This window comes from Triticum urartu, chromosome 5, assembly GCF_003073215.2.
Source record: "Triticum urartu cultivar G1812 chromosome 5, Tu2.1, whole genome shotgun sequence".
NCBI classification, from domain to species: Eukaryota; Viridiplantae; Streptophyta; class Magnoliopsida; order Poales; family Poaceae; genus Triticum; species Triticum urartu.
The window spans coordinates 629931648-629954585 of NC_053026.1; positions in this window are offsets into that span (position 1 = coordinate 629931648).

Sequence of the window (22938 nt, forward strand, 5' to 3'; positions counted from 1 at the left end):
TTCTAGAACAAAAGAGAAGCACTGTTGTTTTGAGGTTTGTGCATTATGCTTAAGTTCAACCATGGAGTCTGCTAGATTGTACATGTGGCAAAATCCGGTGGGGGGCTAGAAGATGGTGCGAGGGGCCTAATGGAGGGAGACTATGAAGGAATGCACAAGTGCAAGATCGATATTTAGAGAGAGGGGGCGAACACGCGCGCTGATGCGCACAGTGGCGGAGCCATGAAAAATAAATGAGCTAGGGGGCCAAGCATTGCTAACCCTTTACGAGGAGGGTCAATTCATGAACTTAAACCATTTTTAGCAGCAATTGTTATGATCACATTCATATTAGCCTTGATATATAGTGATGTTAGGGGGGAGGGGGCAGGGCCCTTACTGCCCCCTGTCTTCGCCATTGTGCACGCGTCTGAGAGATGAAGCAGAAGGCATGGATGATGAGAGGGGGACGTTGGATACATAATTTGTTGGGTTTCATAGTAATTTCAAAAAAATTTCCTACGCACACACAAGATCATGTGATGCATAGCAACGAGGGGGAGAGTGTTGTCTACGTACCCAACGCAGACCGACTGCGGAAGCGATGACACGACGTAGAGGAAGTAGTCGTACGTCTTCACGATCCAACCGATCGAGCACCGAAACTACGGCACCTCCGAGTTTGAGCACACGTTCAGCTCGATGACGATCCCCAGACTTCGATCCAGCAAAGTGTCGGGGTAGAGTTTCGTCAGCACGACGGCGTGGTGACGATCTTGATGAACTACAGCAGCAGGGCTTCGCCTAAACTCCGCTACAGTATTATCGAGGTACATGGTGGCAGGGGGCACCGCACACGGCTAAGGAATAGATCACGTGGATCAACTTGTGTGTTCTAGGGTGACTCTACCTCAGTATATAAAGGAGCCAAGGGGGGAGGGGGGCGCCGGCCAGGGAGAGAGGCGCAGGAGGAGTCCTACTCCTTCCGGGAGTAGGACTCCCCCCCAATCCTATTCCAACTAGGATTCCCCAAGGGGGGAAAGAGGGAGAGGGGTGGCCGGCCACCTCTCCTAGTCCTAATAGGACTAGGGGAGGGGGGAGGTGCGCAGCCCCCTTGGGCTGCCCCTTTCTCCTTTCCACTAATGCCCATGAAGGCCCATATGGCTCCCGGGGGTTACCCGGTAAAATCCCGATTTCACCCGGAACACTTCCGATGTCCAAACATAGGCTTCCAATATATCAATCTTTACGTCTCGACCATTTCGAGACTCCTCGTCATGTCCGTGGTCACATCCGGGACTCCGAACAACCTTCGGTACATCAAAATGCATAAACTCATAATGTAACTGTCATCGTAACCTTAAGCGTGCGGACCCTACGGGTTCGAGAACAATGTAGACATGACCGAGACACGTCTCCGGTCAATAACCAATAGCGGGACTTGGATGCCCATATTGGCTCCTACATATTCTACGAAGATCTTTATCGGTCAGACCGCATAACAACATACGTTGTTCCCTTTGTCATCGGTATTTTACTTGCCCGAGATTCGATCGTCGGTATCCAATACCTAGCTCAATCTCGTTACCAGCAAGTCTCTTTACTCGTTCCGTAATACATCATCTCACAACTAACATATTAGTTGTAATGCTTGCAAGGCTTATGTGATGTGTATTACCGAGAGGGCCCAGAGATACCTCTCCAACAATCGGAGTGACAAATCCTAATCTCGAAATACGCCAACCCAACATCTACCTTTGGAGACACCTGTAATGCTCCTTTATAATCACCCAGTTACGTTGTGACATTTGGTAGCACCCAAAGTGTTCCTCCGGCAAACGGGAGTTGCATAATCTCATAGTTATAGGAACATGTATAAGTCATGAAGAAAAGCAATAGCAACATACTAAACGATCGGGTGCTAAGCTAATGGAATGGGTCATGTCAATCAGATCATTCAACTAATGATGTGACCTCGTTAATCAAATAACAACTCATTGTTCATGGTCAGGAAACATAACCATCTTTGATTAACGAGCTAGTCAAGTAGAGGCATACTAGTGACACTTTGTTTGTCTATGTATTCACACATGTATTAAGTTTCCGGTTAATACAATTCTAGCATGAATAATAAACATTTATCATGATTATAAGGAAATATATAATAACTTTATTATTGCCTCTAGGGCATATTTCCTTCAGTCTCCCACTTGCACTAGAGTCAATAATCTAGATTACACTGTAATGAATCTAACACCCATGGAGCCTTGGTGCTGATCATGTTTTGCTCGTGGAAGAGGCTTAGTCAACGGGTCTGCAACATTCAGATCCGTATGTATCTTGCAAATCTCTATGTCTCCCACCTGGACTAGATCCCGGATGGAGTTGAAGCGTCTCTTAATGTGTTTGGTCCTTTTGTGAAATCTGGATTCCTTTGCCAAGGCAATTGCACCAGTATTGTCACAAAAGATTTTCATTGGACCCGATGCATTAGGTATGACACCTAGATCGGATATGAACTCCTTCATCCAGACTCCTTCGTTTGCTGCTTCCGAAGCAGCTATGTACTCCGCTTCACATGTAGATCCCGCTACGACGCTTTGTTTAGAACTGCACCAACTGACAGCTCCACTGTTTAATGTAAACACGTATCCGGTTTGCGATTTACAATCGTCCGGATCAGTGTCAAAGCTTGCATCAACGTAACCTTTTACGGTGAGCTCTTTGTCACCTCCATATACGAGAAACATATCCTTAGTCCTTTTCAGGTATTTCAGGATGTTCTTGACCGCTGTCCAGTGATCCACTCCTGGATTACTTTGGTACCTCCCTGCTAAACTTATAGCAAGGCACACATCAGGTCTGGTACACAGCATTGCATACATGATAGATCCTATGGCTGATGCATAGGGCACATCTTTCATATTCTCTCTACCTTCTGCAGTGGTCGGGCATTGAGTCTTACTCAACTTCACACCTTGTAACACAGGCAAGAATCCTTTCTTTGCTTGATCCATTTTGAACTTCTTCAAAATTTTGTCAAGGTACGTGCTTTGTGAAAGTCCAATTAAGCGTCTTGATCTATCTCTATAGATCTTAATGCCTAATATGTAAGCAGCTTCACCGAGGTCTTTCATTGAAAAACTTTTATTCAAGTATCCCTTTATGCTATCCAGAAATTCTATATCATTTCCAATCAGCAATATGTCATCCACATATAATATCAGAAATGCTACAGAGCTCCCACTCACTTTCTTGTAAATACAGGCTTCTCCGAAAGTCTGTATAAAACCAAATGCTTTGATCACACTATCAAAACGTTTATTCCAACTCCGAGAGGCTTGCACCAGTCCATAAATGGATCGCTGGAGCTTGCACAATTTGTTAGCTCCCTTTGGATCGACAAAACCTTCCGGTTGCATCATATACAACTCTTCTTCAAGAAATCCATTCAGGAATGCAGTTTTGACATCCATCTGCCAAATTTCATAATCATAAAATGCGGCAATCGCTAACATGATTCGGACGGACTTAAGCATCGCTAAGGGTGAGAAGGTCTCTTCGTAGTCAATTCCTTGAACTTGTCGAAAACCTTTTGCGGCAAGTCGAGCTTTGTAGACAGTAACATTACCATCAGCATCACTCTTCTTCTTAAAGATCCATTTATTTTCAATTGCTTGCCGATCATCGGGCAAGTCAACCAAAGTCCATACTTTGTTCTCATATATGGATCCCATCTCAGATTTCATGGCTTCAAGCCACTTTGCGGAATCTGGGCTCACCATCGCTTCTTCATAGTTCGTAGGTTCATCATGATCTAGTAGCATGACTTGCAGAACAGGATTAACGTACCACTCTAGTGCCGATCTTACTCTGGTTGATCTACGAGGTTCAGTAGTATATTGATCTGAAGTTTCATGATCATTATCATTGGCTTCCTGACTAACTGGTGTAGGTGTCACTGAAACAATTTTCTGTGATGTACTACTTTCCAGTAAGGGAGCAGGTACAGTTACCTCATCAAGTTCTACTTTCCTCCCACTCACTTCTTTCGAGAGAAACTCCTTCTCTAGAAAGGATCCATTCTTGGCAACGAATGTTTTGCCTTCGGATCTGTGATAGAAGGTGTACCCAACAGTCTCCTTTGGGTATCCTATGAAGACACATTTCTCCGATTTGGGTTCGAGCTTATCAGGTTGAAGCTTTTTCACATAAGCATCGCAGCCCCAAACTTTAAGAAACGACAACTTTGGTTTCTTGCCAAACCACAGTTCATAAGGCGTCGTCTCAACGGATTTTGATGGTGCCCTATTTAACGTGAATGCGGCCGTCTCTAAAGCATGACCCCAAAACGATAGCGGTAAATCAGTAAGAGACATCATAGATCGCACCATATCCAATAAAGTATGATTACGACGTTCGGACACACCATTACGCTGTGGTGTTCCAGGTGGCGTGAGTTGCGAAACTATTCCACAATTTTTCAAATGTACACCAAACTCGTAACTCAAATATTCTCCTCCACGATCAGATCGTAGAAACTTTATTTTCTTGTTACGATGATTTTCAACTTCACTCTGAAATTCTTTGAACTTTTCAAATGTTTCAGACTTATGTTTCATTAAGTAGATATACCCATATCTGCTTAAATCATCTGTGAAGGTGAGAAAATAACGATATCCGCCACGAGCCTCAATATTCATCGGACCACATACATCGGTATGTATGATTTCCAACAAATCTGTTGCTCTCTCCATAGTACCGGAGAACGGTGTTTTAGTCATCTTGCCCATGAGGCACGGTTCGCAAGTACCATGTGATTCATAATCAAGTGGTTCCAAAAGTCCATCAGTATGGAGTTTCTTCATGCGCTTTATACCGATATGACCTAAACGACAGTGCCACAAATAAGTTGCACTTTCATTATCAACTCTGCATCTTTTGGTTTCAACATTATGAATATGTGTATTACTACTATCGAGATTCAATAAGAATAGACCACTCCTCAAGGGTGCATGACCATAAAAGATATTACTCATATAAATAGAACAACCATTATTCTCTGATTTAAATGAATAACCGTCTCGCATTAAACAAGATCCAGATATAATGTTCATGCTCAACGCTGGCACCAAATAACAATTATTTAGGTCTAATATTAATCCCGAAGGTAGATGTAGAGGTAGCGTGCCGACCGCGATCACATCGACTTTGGAACCGTTTCCCACGCGCATCGTCACCTCGTCCTTTGCCAGTGCCCGCTTATTCCGTAGTCCCTGTTTCGAGTTGCAAATATTAGCAACAGAACCAGTATCAAATACCCAGGTGCTACTGCGAGCTCTAGTAAGGTACACATCAATAACATGTATATCACATATACCTTTGTTCACCTTACCATCCTTCTTATCCGCCAAATACATGGGGCAGTTCCGCTTCCAGTGACCAGTCTGCTTGCAGTAGAAGCACTCAGTTTCAGGCTTAGGACCAGACTTGGGTTTCTTCTCCTGAGCAGCAACTTGCTTGCCGTTCTTCTTGAAGTTCCCCTTCTTCTTCCCTTTGCCCTTTTTCTTGAAACTAGTGGTTTTGTTAACCATCAACACTTGATGCTCCTTTTTGATTTCTACCTCCGCAGCTTTCAGCATTGCGAAGAGCTCGGGAATAGTCTTGTTCATCCCTTGCATATTATAGTTCATCACGAAGCTCTTGTAGCTTGGTGGCAGTGATTGGAGAATTCTGTCAATGACGCAATCATCCGGAAGTTTAACTCCCAATTGAATCAAGTGATTATTATACCCAGACATTTTGAGTATATGCTCACTGACAAAACTGTTCTCCTCCATCTTGCAGCTATAGAACTTATTGGAGACTTCATATCTCTCAATTCGGGCATTTGCTTGAAATATTAACTTCAACTCCTGGAACATCTCATATGCTCCATGACGTTCGAAACGTCGTTGAAGTCCCGATTCTAAGCCGTAAAGCATGGCACACTGAACTATCGAGTAGTCATCAGCTTTGCTCTGCCAGGCGTTCATAACATCTGGTGTTGCTCCAGCAGCAGGCCTGGCACCTAGCGGTGCTTCCAGGACGTAATTCTTCTGTGCAGCAATGAGGATAATCCTCAAGTTACGGACCCAGTCCGTGTAATTGCTACCATCATCTTTCAACTTTGCTTTCTCAAGGAATGCATTAAAATTCAACAGAACAACAGCACGAGCCATCTATCTACAATCAACATAAACAAGCAAGATACTATCAGGTACTAAGTTCATGATAAATTTAAGTTCAATTAATCATATTACTTAAGAACTCCCACTTAGATAGACATCCCTCTAATCTTCTAAGTGATTACGTGATCCAAATCAACTAAACCATAACCGATCATCACGTGAGATGGAGTAGCTTTCAATGGTGAACATCGTTTATGTTGATCATATCTACTATATGATTCACGCTCGACCTTTCGGTCTCCCTGTTCCGAGGAAATATCTGCATATGCTAGGCTTGTCAAGTTTAACCTGAGTATTCTGCGTGTGCAAAACTGGCTTGCACCCGTTGTAGATGGACGTAGAGCTTATCACACCCGATCATCACATGGTGTCTGGGCACGACGAACTTTGGCAACGGTGCATACTCAGGGAGAACACTTCTTGATAATTTAATCAGAGATCATCTTATAATGCTACCGTCAATCAAAGCAAGATAAGATGCATAAAAAGATAAACATCACATGCAATCAATATAAGTGATATGATATGGCCATCATCATCTTGTGCTTGTGATCTCCATCTCCGAAGCACCGTCATGATCACCATCGTCACCGGCGCGACACCTTGATCTCCATCGTAGCATCGTTGTCGTCTCGCCAATCTTATGCTTCCACGACTATCACTTTGTGGTTATGTATTTTACGTCATGTATTGGAGATGCTATTAGAATTCCACTCAGGTTAACGTTGTTCGTTGTCTCTCTTGTCCTGCTTCAGCCTCGGCATCGTACAACTCACCAGAGCTGCTCCAACGATGAAACCCTCCATCACATCAGAGCAGTACCTCGGGCTCCATCTCCAGACGCCTAAGATCTTCTTCCCCTCCTCCGACAGCCAAGTCAGCCGGAGCGTCCTCACCGGCCAACCCAATCACGCTGAGATCGACATGGCTTCGCCAAAGATGTTGTACACTTGTTGCATCTCTTTTTTACTCTACATGTTATATATATTGTCCACTAAGCACTCGTAGTAACGGAAAATACAATTATTTTATCTTACTATATGACAAGCAGTGAGGTACCAGGCAACATAGCTATCCGTGATGGACTCTCTTGAATGCCATCATTATTTATCTCTGCGCGTTTGAGCTGTGCATTTGTCGATGGGCCTGGGAGTTGAGCTAGTATGGCAGTGGCCTGGGTCCAAAGTAATAGAAGTAGCACAAAAACTTTTTTTAGTGTAGGATTTTCCTTGCTCAAGCCTGCCTACTAGAATCGCCAGTGCTTGAAAGGAAAAGTGAATGAAAAACATCGGAATGGGAAAGTTTCCTATGGTACTACTTTTCATGAATTTGGTGCAAAGGAATGGACCAAAGGAAAACTGTAGGATTTGTTCCTTTAGTGTCTCCTTGAAAGAAAAACCGTAGGAATTCTAATTTCCACTTCTCCTCCTTTTCATATTCCTATTCATCAAGCACAAGACTAAGAGATAGTAGCATAATAACATTATAACCATACATTTTCTTGTGGTTTGACTTAATCTCACCATGCTTTTTTGCATCCTGTGATCTTCCAATTGTTGTGAATCAAACACCCAGATTGGCAGAAATCCTGTGTTTTTAAATTCTCTGTTTTGCACGTGCATTCCTATCCTATTCCTGTCTATTTCCTATCCCTGCATTGTTAGAATCCTCAAATTCAAACAAGCCCTTACTCAATTACTTCTGTTATAGATATGTGTCAAAGAAAACCTTGTGTGGTTTGTCCTACTCCTGCGGCGCTGTGTTCCACCCCAGCTCAACTGCTCCAACGATGGAAGGGTTCACCACATCAGGGATCCGCTCTCCAGACTATCTTTCGCCACCTCAGATCTTCTTCCCCGCCGCGGGCAGCCACGACAATTGCAGTACCATCATCAACTGAGCAGATGACCTTGAGGACTACACGGGTCCGCAAGAGAGGTCGCACTCTTCTGTGTCTGCTTACGTTATGCGTCGCTTAATATGATGACATGCTACATCATCGTCATGTTCACCTATTAGACTCCGAGTCAGGTCCAAACTAATGCTGAAACTTGTGTTTTTAAATTGTTGCGGGGTACATATCGGGGCAGCAATCAGTACTATCTGTCTACTATGTGGTTAATCTCCGGTGTCTACTATGTGTTTCATGTTGGGTGCAAACAAACATTAAAGGAGCCATTATCTGTATTTTTTAACTAAAGCTATTATCTGCCTACTATCATTGGTTTTGGGTCTATCCACAGTTTGCTACCATCACTCTGGATTTGTGCATGCACTCCTTACATAATCTCACTATGTTTTATTCCTATACATGCCAGTTATTGTACACAATGGAACTGATCATGTAGAGCAAAAGAGACGAGCCTTGCGTGGCAATAAAATTTCATGTAGACGTCGTTCCATGGTGGGCGGAAAGGCAGCCCCCCTCCACCCATTTTGGATCGTAATCAAGAGGAAGATAACTGTTATGAAAGGGATTCAGAAGGAGAAGACCACTCCTATTTACCCCATGAGGTCTTTGCTCTAACTTGGCATGCTGATGTTGGTAATATCATGCATATGGTGCCTTGCAATGCTTACTGTATACATTAAAGATGTCATCTGCTTAGTTTAGACATGCTTTGTGTCAATGCCATCTGTTTAGTTTCTTTATCGTATATGTGAATCATGCAATGCCATCTTGTCTAGCCAGGCATCATATATGTGAATTTCGCAATGCCACCCTGGTTAGCCAGTCATCTTATATGTGAATTATATCATGCCATCATTTTTTATTACGTGTTAAATTTGTCAACAATTTTAGTACATTCAATTACTCTTCCTGTGCATCAGCCATTTGGCACGGTCATGGAAAAATCTGGAGTGGAAACAAGGTCCTCAGAGCGACAATGCTATCTGACGAATCGCATGTCTTGCTGGTTACCGATAGCTCCTCAAAGGAGGATTCAGAGACAGATGACCAGTCATATTTCCCCCCCAAGGTGCATGCCCTAACTTGGTAGGGTTATGTTGCTCATATCGTGCATATGGTATCTTGCATTGCTATGTCATTTGCTTAGTTTAGACATGCTTTATGTGAATGCCACATGTTTAGTGTCTAATTACCATATATGTGAATTATGCAATGCCATCTTGTTGCAAGACATTATATATGTGAATTATGCAGTGTTATCTTGTTGCAAGGCTTTATGTATGTGAATTATGCAATGCCATGTTGTTTAGGCAAGCGTCATATATGTGAATTATATCATGTCGTCCCTTTTTTTCTATTTCTCATTGCTTTTGTCGACAATGTTTGTATATTCAACTGCTCTTCCTGTGCATCAGCCATTTGAATTGGTGATGGAGAAATCTGGAGTGAAAACAAGGTCTTTAGAGCAGACAATGCTACCTGCTGAAGCAGATATCTTGCTGGTTATAGATAGCTCTTCAGAGGAGGATTCAGAGGCAGATGACCAGTCCTATTATGCCCCTGAGGTGTATGCTCAAACATGGCAGAGTTATATTACACATATAATGCATATGTTGTATTGCAATGCTTAGTTTTTACGAATGCCATCTCCTTAGTTGACACATCATATATGCGATTGCCCTCTGCTCACTTCCTTAGTATATAAATCATATATTTGAATTATGTCATGCCATGATGTTTACATAGATAGCATGTATCTGAATTATGGCATGCCAACCCATTTTCTAAAGACATAATATAGTTATATCATCTCATCCTGTTTACATAGTCATCATATTTGAATTATGTCATTCTATCCGTGAATTATATCATGCCATCATGTTTCCATCGACGACATGTTTGTGATTTATGGCATTCCAACCACTTTAATAGACACATCGTATAGTTATATCATGTCCTCCTGTTTACATAGTCATCATATTTTGAAGTATGTCATTCTATCCTGTTTAGTTAGCCATCATACATGTGAAATTGTGTCATGCTATCCTGTTTAATTAGCCATCATATATGTGAAATTATGTCCTGCTATTCTGTTTGCTTAGACAACATAAATGTGAATTATTTCATGCCCTGTTTTCTTCCCTACTATCCATTGCACCTGTCTATCTTACAATGTCTGTACATTCAATTACTTTTCTTGTTTATCAGCCATTTCAATTGGAGGGAGTGATGGCAGTATCTGTGGGAGTAAAAACACGGTCTTCAGAAAAGATCGTGCTACCTATCGATGCAGATAGAACCACGGTTGTACTTGCCCAAGAACCAGCCCCACCACACATAACCCACACCCATGCAGATTGTACCCCTACCCAGTTGGACAGAGAACCATCTACACCCCTTCTAACCCCAACCCCAGCAGATAGACACCCAGTTCCCATTGACACAACACCGTCTCCACCACAGAGCACCCAAACACGAGCAGTTAGTAAGGCAACTGCAGTGCCCAAATCACGAGGACCACCACTCCGAACCCGAAGTCAACGCTTAAAGCAGAAGAAGAATTGTTCTCAGGTCAGGTTCCGTAGATATGGTTCATACTACTTTGCTCTTCCATCACTGTATTTACTGATACCAACTAATTTCAAATTTGAAGGATGCAATTGAAACTCCAATGGCGCAACAGGTATGTTTTAAACCTGTTTCTTCAATGTGTTTGGTTGTTTGCTGTTGTAACTTGCTCTATGTTTATTTCAGTTTCAATTGAATAAACAGTTATGTTCTCATGCCATGCACATTACAAGTGTTGTTATTGTTGTGTAGTTTCCCACACTTATATTCTGTCTATGCTACTTTGTCGTAAATAGATAGGATTCGAACTGTATCTATCTTGATTTGGCAACATAAACTAGAATGATATAGACCATACAGTGACCATACTACACAGATATATGTTTGTTTCATGTTGTTATCCTGTCCACCTTACTACTCAACTGGTTTACCAAAATGAGTTTCATATACTACATTGTAAACCTGAGATGTATTTGTTTGTTTCTCTTTTAGAACACGGATAAAATGTTGGAGAAGAGTACCCTGTTATGCAATGGTAAAGGAAGTAATGCAGATAAGGTTCAAGATAGTGAGACATCCATGTTGGTCTCCAAGAAAGCTGATAAAAACTATATTGAAGACACTGAGACAACCCCAAAGTCCTGTCTTGATGTAGTGTTCGAGTTACTGGCTACCACTGCTGGCACCAGCTCTTCAAACTCATTGCCTGAATCAGTTCGGCTTCTTGAGTCTCAACTTCAAGTTGAAAGACATCGATCAGATGTTATGCGACAGGAAGCTGAAGGACTGAGGAAGTCCCTGCAGAATTCAGATGCATACTTTCTGGTGCAACAACAAGCGCTGGAGGACTTAAGAGCAAAACAAGAGAAAGTTAATAAGCTTGCTAAGCATCTTGCCAGCATTATGGGTACCCAGGATATTGTTTCTTGAGCTCTTCTGAAGTGGTTTCAGTTCTGGACTTGTTTTGTTGCGGCGTTTATACGTTGCTGTGTTCCCTATATTTGCACTGGTGGCGAACTTTGATGCCAAGTGGATGTAATATGTGTAATAGCCGTGATAGCCTAGTGTAAGTTGCTTGCTTATTTATTTCTTTGTTGTCTTGTTTATTTATTTGCTTGTAGTCTGTGCAGTTCTTTTTCTGCGGTTTGCTAGTGGCTCCAATAACCTATTTTTTAAAACTAGGCCACAATAACCATGGGCTAATATTTACTGTAGTGACACTGGGCCTCCTACGGGCCGTAGAAACAGTGGGCCTTCAACGGGCCGTATAAACAGTGGGCCTTCTACGAGCCGTAGAAACAATGGGCCTTCTACGGGCCGTATCATGAATGGGCCTTCTACGGGCCGTATCATCAATGGGCCTTATATGGGCCGTATGATCGATTGGCCAAACATGGGCCAAACAGACCACATTCTGGCCGTAAACGGGCTAGAGTTGGAATCGTCCGTTCATGGGCCGACCATAACGGGCCATCGTTAATAGGCCGTATTTGATGACGCTATGAAAATGGCCCAATGTATTAATGGACCACAAACGGGCCGACTGTAACCACGGGCTGAATTTGGCCCACAAGCAAAAAATGACAGTAACGGGCCATAAGTAAACGAATGCTGGAAATGAGCCCAAGAATAAATGGGCTCTGAGAAGGCCGAAAGATAACATGGGCTGGAGACGGCCCAATGGAATAACGGGCCATTAATGGGTATAAAGTGATACACTGTTCATTACGGGCCAGTTTAACCATGGGCCGTTAATGGGTGTAAAGTGATACACTATTCATTACGGGCCAGTTTCACCATGGGCCGTTAATAGGCCAAGAGTTACATAGGGCCTCATATGGGCCGAAAGACGTCATGGGCCATACATGGGCCAAAAGTGAAAACGGGCTGGAATCATATTGGATGGCCCAGATGACGCTACTGGGTCTAATTCAGATAGGGCGTAACGGGCCTTGGGTTAGCGGGCTGTAAATGGGCTATATGGAACAGGCCGTTAACATGCTTTCCATGGGCCGGCAAGCCACCTTTTGACCAAGTCAAACGGCCGGCCTTTTCACAGGAATGGGCCTCTATTGGGCCGTGCCACGTGTCAACGTATCATATGCGCCTTCTGTCCAATGAGTGGATGACATCTGTCCCGACGATGAGCCGACACATGTTTCCTCCAGCCAATGATGATTTTACACGTGGAAAATCCCCATTGGTCGTGGCTGTTAATGAGTTATCGGATCCAAAACCCGACCCGATAGCTTAACGGTGTTCCGTTATGGTGGATGCCACGTGTCGGTCACCCTTGACGAAAGCACTTCTGTGACGCGCGATTTATCGTCATGGAAGTGGACACTTCCATGATGATAATTTTGGTAATGTCAGGGAACACTTCTACGACAGCACATGTATGACTATCTTGATTCTATCATAAATTTGTCATGGATGTACATGCATGACAAAAAATGCGACCTACTGTGACAAACAAGTATCATCATGGAAGTGTATTTTTTTTGTAGCGCACCACTCTCCAAGAGGTAACAAATGGTGTGCTAATGATGAACTCCTTGCTATTGTGCTTCAAATGATAGTCTCCCCAACACTCAACTCTCTCTCACAGGATTTGGATTTGGTAGAAAGAAGATGTGAGTGGAAAGCAACTTGGGGAAGGCTAGATATCAAGATTTACGTGGTTGGAGTGGAATATCTTGACCTCAACACAAGTGTAGGTGGTTCTCTCTCAGAAAATGTATGTTGGAAGTGTAGGCATGTTCTGATGGCTCTCTCCATGAATGAAGAGTGGGTGGAGGGGTATAAATAGCCTCCACACAAAATCTAACCATTATACACAAATCACCAAACTCGGTGGGAACGAATCATACAACTCGGTCATATCGTTTTCATTCAAAATGTGACCGTTAAGGTTTTCGGTGGGACCGATATAATCGACTCGGTGGGACCGATGTGCTAGGGTTAGGGTAAAGCCTCATCTTGGTTTGACCGATTACACAAACTTGGTGGGACTGATTTGGGTAATAAGCAAAACAGAGAGTTGGCCAAGCAAACTCGGTGGGACCGGTTGCATGTCTCGGTGGGACCGAAATTATTGCAATGGGCAACAAAGAGTTTGCAAGCCCATCTTGGTGATACCGAGATTCCATCGGTGAGACCGAATTGATTAGGGTTTCTAGCAGTGGCTATGTCAAGAGAACTCGGTTGCGCCGGATAGAAAGTTTCGGTGGGGCTGAGTTTGACTTTTGGGTTGGGACATATGTGGATGTGAGAAAGTAGTTGAGGGTTTTGGAGCATATTACTAAGCACTTTGAGCAAGCAATCCATTAAGCAACACCTCATCCCCTCTCAATAGTATTGGCTTTCCTATGGACTCAATGTGATCTTGGATCACTAAAATAAAATGTAGAGTCCTGAGCTTTGAGCTTGAGCCAATCTTTTGTCCTCAGCATCTTGAAGGGGTTCCGCATCCTCTAGTCCATGCCACTCCACAGTTGAACTTATCTGAAACATACTAGGTAGAAGCATTAGTACAACATGAGATATGTTGACATTAATTACCAAAGTCACCCAGGGAGCACTTGTGCTTTCAATCTCCCCCTTTTTGGTAATTGATGACAACATACATCAAAGCTTTAGATAAAGATATAGGGAATAACAAGTAAAGCTTTGGAAAGACATGTAACTTGCATAGGCTCCCCCTACATGTATGCAATCATGTAAATATGGAATATAGGAGCATGTGAATGCATAAGCACGACAGAGTAAGCAATGTGTTACATGTATCTTGGTTATATGCATCAGAGCAAATGATGTGAATATAGGAAATGTACCTTCATGCTCATGAATCCTTCTTGCAAACAATATGTACAACAACAAGAAATCCTCATACACCTGACTGTGATGGATATACTTAACTTGTGGTCTTGTGTTGGCTTAGGAATAAATGAACCTGAGTAAACAAGGCTAGATAACACAGATACACCTACTAGCCAGAGTAAACAAAAGAAACCACAAGAGTACCAAGACTGGGATGACATGTAGAGAGTGAGTACTGAGTACTCTATTGGATATAGACATGTCCCCAAAGGTAAAGATGTGCAAAGAATTCAAGGATTTCCTTCCCTTAGATGTCTTGCTCCCCCTGAATCTTGCATGGGATATTGGGAGAAGATAAGGAACAGAAAATCAGAGCAAGGAAAAGAAACGGAGCTAATGCAAACAATCAACTATGAACATGTCTTTCCCCTCTTGAAGACATGTGACTTCTCTCCTCTAGAATACCAAGCATCTGAGAAAGTAGTTGAGGGTTTTGGAGCATATCACTAAGCACTTTGAGCAAGCAATCCATTAAGCAACACTAATACGTCTCCAACGTATCTATAATTTTTGATTGCTCCATGCTATATTATCTTCTGTTTTGGACATTATTGGGCTTTATTATCCACTTTTATATTATTTTTGGGACTAACCTATTGACCCAGAGCCCAGTGCCAGTTCCTGTTTTCCCCTTGTTTTAGTGTTTCGAAGAAAAGGAATATCAAACAGAGTCGAAACGGAATGAAACCTTCTAGAGAAGTTACTTTTGGAAGGACAGCTACCTGATAGACTTGGAGTGCACGTCAGGAAAGAAACGAGGGAGCCACGAGGCAGGGGGCGCACCCACACCCCTAGGGTGCGCTCTCCACCCTCGTGGGCCCCTCGTGGCTCCCTTGACGTATTTCTTCCGCCTATATATATCCATATACCCTAAAACGATCCAGGAGCACAATAGATTGGGAGTTCCGCCACCAGAAGCTTCCGTAGCCACCGAAAACCAATCTAGACCAGTTCCGGAACCCTGCCGAAGGGGGGAATACCTCTCCGGTGGCCATCTTCATCATCTCGGTGCTCTCCATGACGAGGAGGGAGTAGTTCTCCCTCGGGGCAGAGGGTATGTACCAGTAGCTATGTGTTTGATCTCTCTCTCTCATGTTCTTGATTTGGCATGATCTTGATGTATCATGAGCTTTGCTATTATAGTTGGATCTTAGGTTTCTTCTCCCCCTCTACTCTCTTGTAATGGATTGAGTTTCCCCTTCGATGTTATCTTATCAGATTGAGTCTTTAAAGATTTGAGAACACTTGATGTATGTCTTGCATGGGATACCCATGGTGACAATGGGGTATTCTATTGATCCACTTGATGTATGTTTTGGTGATCAACTTGCGGGTTCCGCCCATGAACCTATGCATAGGGGTTGGCACACGTTTTCGTCTTGACTCTCCGTTAGAAACTTTGGGGCACTCTCTGAGGTTCTATGTGTTGGTTGAATAGATGAATCTGAGATTGTGTGATGCATATCGTATAATCATACCCACGGATACTTGAGGTGACATTGGAGTATCTAGGTGACATTAGGGTTTTGGTTGATTTGTGTCTTAAGGTGTTATTCTAGTACGAACTCTAGGGCTGTTTGTGACACTTCTAGGAATAGCCCAACGGATTGATTGGAAAGAATAACTTTGAGGTGGTTTCGTACCCTACCATAATCTCTTCGTTTGTTCTCCGCTATTAGTGACTTTGGAGTGACTCTTTGTTGCATGTTGAGGGATAGTTATGGGATCCAATTATGTTATTATTGTTGAGAGAACTTGCACTAGTGAAAGTATGAACCCTAGGCCTTGTTTCAACACATTGCAATACCGCTTGTGCTCACTTTTATCATTAGTTACCTTGCAGTTTTTATATTTTTCAGATTACAAAAACCTTTATCTACCATCCATATTGCACTTTTATCACCATCTCTTCGCCGAACTAGTGCACCTATACAATTTACCATTGTATTGGGTGTGTTGGGGACACAAGAGACTCTTTGTTATTTGGTTGCAGGGTTTCTTGAGAGAGACCATCTTCATCCTACGCCTCCCACGGATTGATAAACCTTAGGTCATCCACTTGAGGGTAATTTGCTACTGTCCTACAAACCTCTGCACTTGGAGGCCCAACAACGTCTACAAGAAGAAGGTTGTGTAGTAGACATCAAGATCTTTTCTGGTGCCGTTGCCGGGGAGGTTAGCGCTTGAAGGTATATCTTTAGATCTTGCAATCGAATCTTTTTGTTTCTTGTTTTAGCACTAGTTTAGAAAACTACAAAAAAATATAGAACTGAGTTTTCCTCATACGCTTCATCTTTTTAATATCTTTCGTCAGTATGATGGAAAGGAAAATTGTGCCAAAGTGTTAGAAGAAGAATGCATTAAAATGGTTGGCACTAAATATTTGAATGATGAGCATGATTGCAATGTTGTTGGTACGAATTCCTTGAATATCCATGATGCTAATGATATGCAAAGCCACAAGCTTGGGGAAGCTATGTTTGATGAAGATGATATTTTTTGTCCCCCAAGTTTTGATGAGCAAATTTATTATGATGAAATTATGCCTCCTATTTATGATGATTATATTGATGAAAGTGGATTTGGAGAGGTCATGACTTTATTTTGTGATGAATCCACTATTTCAGAAGAGGTTCCAATTGATTATGAGAACAAAGTTGCTATCTATGATGATTATTGTGATGACTTGTATGCAATGAAGAATAATGATATCCATGAAACTTGTTATCATGATTTTAGTTTTCAATTGGATTATGCCTCACATGATAATTATCTTGTTGAGTTTGCTCCCACTACTATTCATGAGAAGAAATTTGCTTATGTGGAGAGTAATAAAAATTCTATGCTTATGCATCATGAAAATAATTCTTTATGTGATAGCTATATTGTTGAATTCATTCATGATGCTACTGAAATTTGCTTATGTGGAGAGTAATAAAAATTGAAGTTATGCTTGTTTTGCTTTCCTATGCAAGTTGATTCTTGTTCCCACAAGTTGTTTGCTCACAAAATCCCTATGCATAGGAAGTGGGTTAGAGTTAAATGTGCTAGTCATATTCTTCATGATGCTCTCTTTATGTTTCAATTCTTATCTTTTATGTGAGCATCATTGAAATCATCATGCCTAGCTAGGGGCGTTAAATGATTGCGCTTGTTGGGAGGCAACCCAAATTTATTTTTATTCCTTGATTTTTGCTCCTGTTTAGTGATAAATAATTCATCTAGCCTTTGTTTAGATGTGGTTTTATGTTTTAATTAGTGTTTGTGCCAAGTAGAACCTTTGGGAAGACATGGGGAAAGTCTTTGCGTTCATGCTGTAAAAAATAGAAACTTTAGCGCTCACGAGATTTGCTGCCATTTTTTTATTGGAGAGTGATATTTAGTTAATTATTTTTGAATATTATTAATAGACAAATTCCTCACGTGCAGCAATTTATTTTAGAATTTTTGAGTTTCCAGAAGTTTGTGTTAGTTACAGATTACTACAGACTGTTCTGTTTTTGACAGATTCTGTTTTTCATGTTTTGTTTACTTATTTTGATGAATCTATGGCTAGTAAAATAGTTTATAAACCATAGAGAAGTTGGAATACAGTAGGTTTAACACCAATATAAATATATAATGAGTTCATTACAGTACCTTGAAGTGGTGTTTTGTTTTCTTTCGCTAACGGAGCTTACGAGTTTTCTGTTATGTTTTGTGTTGTGAAGTTTTCAAGTTTTGGGTAAAGATTCGATGGACTATGGAATAAGGAGTGGCAAGAGACTAAGTTTGGGGATTCCCAAGTCACCCCAAGGTAATATTCAAGGACAACCAAGAGCCTAAGGTTGGGGATGCCCCAGAAGGCATCCCCTCTTTCGTCTTCGTTCATCGGTAACTTTACTTGGAGCAATATTTTTATTTACCACATGATATGTGTTTTGCTTGGAGCGTCATTTTATTTTTGTTAGAATTTTCTTGCTGTTATTTATAACAATGTTTTGGAGCTTTTATTTCAATAAAAGTGGCATTGATAGCCTTTACTATGCCTATTTTAGAAGTCCACATGTTGCTGTTTGAAAACAGAAAGTTTACCGCTGTTGCAATAATTCCCTAGAAAATTCAGAATGTGATAAAATTTTGAAACATTTTTCATATTAAGCTCTGATAAATTTACTACAGTGGGAATTTTCTTTCATAATTTTTGGAGCTAGGGAAGTATGGATGTTGCTGCATTGTTTACAGACTGTCCTATTTAGGAAGATTGCTGTTATGTTTGCATTGTTTGCATATGTTTTCTTCTTTAATGATTCTATTTGAGGATAGGACTATTAAATATGCAGAGGGATTTAGTATGCAATTTTTAATAATAATTTTAGTGATTTTCTACAGTAGAGTATGATAAGGTTTTTGCAATGGTTTATACTAACTTATCTCACGAGTCCTTGTTGAGTTTTGTGTGGATGAAGCTTTTGAGATTTAGGGAGACCGTGATATGAGAGGAATTAAGGAGACACAAAAGCTCAAGCTTGGGGATGCCTAAGGCACCCCAAGATAATATTTCAATAATTATCAAGTGTCTAAGCTTGGGGATGCCCCGGTTGGCATCCCATCATTCTTCTTCAACAACTATCGGTTAGTATCGGTTAATCCTAAGTTTTTGCTTCTTCAAATGATGTTTGCTATTCTTACATTTTATTTCATTTTTTGCTTGCTTTTTGAATAAAATACCAAGATCTGAAATTCTTAAATGTTAGAGAGTCTTCACATAGTTGCATAATTATTTGACTACTCATTGATCTTCACTTATATCTTTCGGAGTAGTTTGTCATTTGCTCTAGTGCTTCATTTATATCTTTTTAGAGCACGGTGGTGGTTTTATTTTGAACAAATAGATGAATTCTCGTGCTTCACTTATATTATTTTGAGAGTCATAAATACCATGGTAATTTTCTTAAATAATCCTAATATGCTAGGCATCCAAGAATAGTAAAAACTTTCTTATGAGTGTGTTGAATACTAAGAGAAGTTTGATACTTGATGATTGTTTTGAGATATGGAGATAGTGATATCAAAGTTGTGCTAGTTGGGTAGTTGTGAATTTGAGGAATACTTGTGTTGAAGTTTGCAAGTCCTGTACCATGCACGTATGGTAAATGTTGTGTAACAAATTTGAATCATGAGGTGTTATTTGATTGTCTTCCTTATGAGTGGCGGTCAGGGACGAGCGATGGTCTTTTCCTACCAATCTATCCCTCTAGGAGCATGCGCATAATGCTTGGTTTTTTATGACTTGTAGATTTTTCCAATAAGTATGTGAGTTCTTTATGACTAATTTTGAGTCCATGGATTACACGCACTCTTACCCTTCCATCATTGCTAGCCTCTTCGGTACCGTGCATTGCCCTTTCTCACATTGAGAGTTGGTGCAAACTTCGCCGGTGCATCCAAACCCCGTGATATGATACGCTCTTTCACACATAAACCTCCTTATATCTTCCTCAAAATAGCCACCATACCTACCTATTATGGCATTTCCATAGCCATTCCGAGATATATTGCCATCAACTTTCCACCGTTCCGTTTATTATGACACGCATCATCATTGTCATATTGCTTTGCATGATCATGTAGATGACATCGTATTTGTGGCAAAGCCACTGTCGGTGTCAAAACCGGCGGATCTCGAGTAGGGGGTCCTGAACTGTGCGTCTAAGGTGGATGGTAACAGCAGGCAGGGAACAGGATGTTTTACCCAGATTAGGGCCCTCTTGATGGAGGTAAAACCCTACGTCATGCTTGATTTATTCTTGATGATATGAGTATTACAAGAGTTGATCTACCACCAGATCGGAGAGGCTAAACCCTAGAAGCTAGCCTATGGTGTGATCGTATGTTGTCCTACGGACTAAACCCTCCGGTTTATATAGACACCGAAGGGGGCTAGGGTTACACAAGGTCGGTTACAAAGGAGGAGATATTCATATCCGTACTGCCTAGCTTGCCTTCCACGCCAAGTAGAGTTCCATCCGGACACGAGACGAAGTCTGCAATCTTGTATCTTCATAGTCCAACAGTCCGGCCAAAGGATATAGTCTGGCTGTCCGGATACCCCCTAATCCAGGACTCCCTCTTTAGCCCCTCAACCAGGCTGCAATGACGATGAGTCCGGCGCGCAGTGTTGTCTTTGGCATTGCAAGGCGGGTTCCTCCTCTGGATACACCACAGAAGAGTTCGAATAAAAGGATAGTGTCCGACCCTGCAAAATAAGTTCCACATACCACCGTAGAGAGAATAATATTTCCACAAATCTAATATGCTGACATGTTTCGGAAATCATGCCATGGCCCGGTGATTTATTCGAACCGTTTCTTTTAACTAGCCCCGCACATAACACGAGGCAGTTTGTTGACACGTCTTGCCAAAGTAGAGATCGTCTCCCCCTTATTACGGGATTCTCATCAATACGGGCGTGGGTAACCCAACCGCGCCATCAGTCACAGCGCTTGGGGGATAAGCGAGTTTTACCAGGCTGGTGGGGGCGCATAGTTTCGTCCGCCCTTATAAAGAGATAAGGTTTAACCTTTCTCTACCCACGCCTTCTTCCTCCTTGCTCATCCGTTCTTGCGCACTCGAGCTCCAACGCCCAAGTCCACATCCTTCCCCTCAACCTTCTCCAAACATGTCCGGAGCGGGAGGCAAATGGATGGCTTCCTCCATTACGGAGGGACACATCAAGAAGCTGCGCAGAGCCGGATAATTAGCCGCAAATATCGCGCACCGGCTGACCGCTGCGGGGCAGATCGTTCCTACCACGGAACCTCATGAGAGGATAGTTTTCCTCCACCACTTCCTCCGCGGACTGGGGTTTCCCCTTCATCCATTCGTCCATAGTATCATGCTCTACTATGGGCCGGACTTCCATGATCTGGCACCGAACTTCATCCTCAATATTTTGGCGTTCATCGTCGTGTGTGAGGCTTTCCTCCGCATCCGGCCCCACTTCGGCATGTGGCTGAAGACCTTCAATATCAAGCCGAAGGTGGTGGGGGGCCAACAAGCAGAATGCGGTGGAGCCATGGTGGGAAAGATGCCCAATGTTATATGGCTTGAAGGCTCCTTCGTGGAGACCATAAATGGGTGCCAATCGGCCTGGTTCTACATCACCGAGCCGCGCGACACCAACTCGGTGGTGGCCCCCGAGTTTCGATCCAGAATCCCCACGTGGATCACCTCCTAGAAAGAGAAGGGCCTATCCCGGGGTTCATCGGTGGAGCTGGACGGACTCCAGAAATGTATCCGGAATATGGCAAGCAAGAAGCTCAAGCTTGTCAACATAGTCCAGGTCATGCTCATCCGCCGGATCCTCCCGTGTCAACAACGGGATTTCAACTTGTGGGAGTTCGACCCGGCCCAGCACCAGACTCCGAGCGAGCTCTTCGACACGACGCACAAGGACGTCTTGAGGGTGCTGTTCATGGGCGCCGAGGTCCTTCCCTCTCTCACCGAGGACCGCAGGCTAAGCGTGAAGCACCCAGCGCATTCGGTGAGTTCTATACATCCAGTAGGATATTTATTTCCCCTAGCTTAACTATCTGCGGGGTCTGAGCTCTATGCCTTTGACAGTACTGGGTGGAGACGTCGGGGCAGATTAACTGTCCAGCCCCTCTGCCCGAAGACACTACGGACGCTCTCCTGACGAAGATGCTGTCTCTGGCTCCTTACAAGGTGCCAGAGAAGACCAAGAAGGCCAAGCGAACCCGAAAGAGTTCCCGACGCCAGGTGTTATCGTACTCATCGTCCGATAACTCCGCGACGCACTCCTCCCTCGAAGACGAGGAAGAAGATGAAGATGCTCCCCCTCCAGTCGGGGGAGGCAAGAAAAGGAAGGCCGCCCCAACTGGGGGGCGAAGGGTCCAAGAAGGGAAGGACTCTCCTTCCGGACTACTCCACCACCGCCGCCGAAGGCGGAGACGAGTCGCTGCTCAGGGCCAAGCCCCTGGCGAAGTTGTAAGTATTCTGATACCAGAGTAACTCATAGCATACCTTTGTCGCACTGCTTCTCCCAACGCCGAATTATGATTATGCAGACCGCCCCGCACCCGTATCGATGTATACTCGTCGGACGGCTCCTTAGGCTCGTCGGATATGGATAGCGATCCACTTCCGACCGCCACCTCCCCTTGCCCGACGGACAACGCCGAGGTGTTATCTCAAGAGCCACCGGGTTGAGGGGAAATAGTCCCGGAGGTGCCTCAAGGCAACCTTCCGGACTCCAGGAGCAGAGGGAGGGCTCCAAGTTCGGCCCTCAGCCGAACACCGCGTCGGAACCTCCATTGGTTCCGGACTCGGGCAAGCGGCCTCCTCCCAAAAGGGGCAAGACACCTGTGC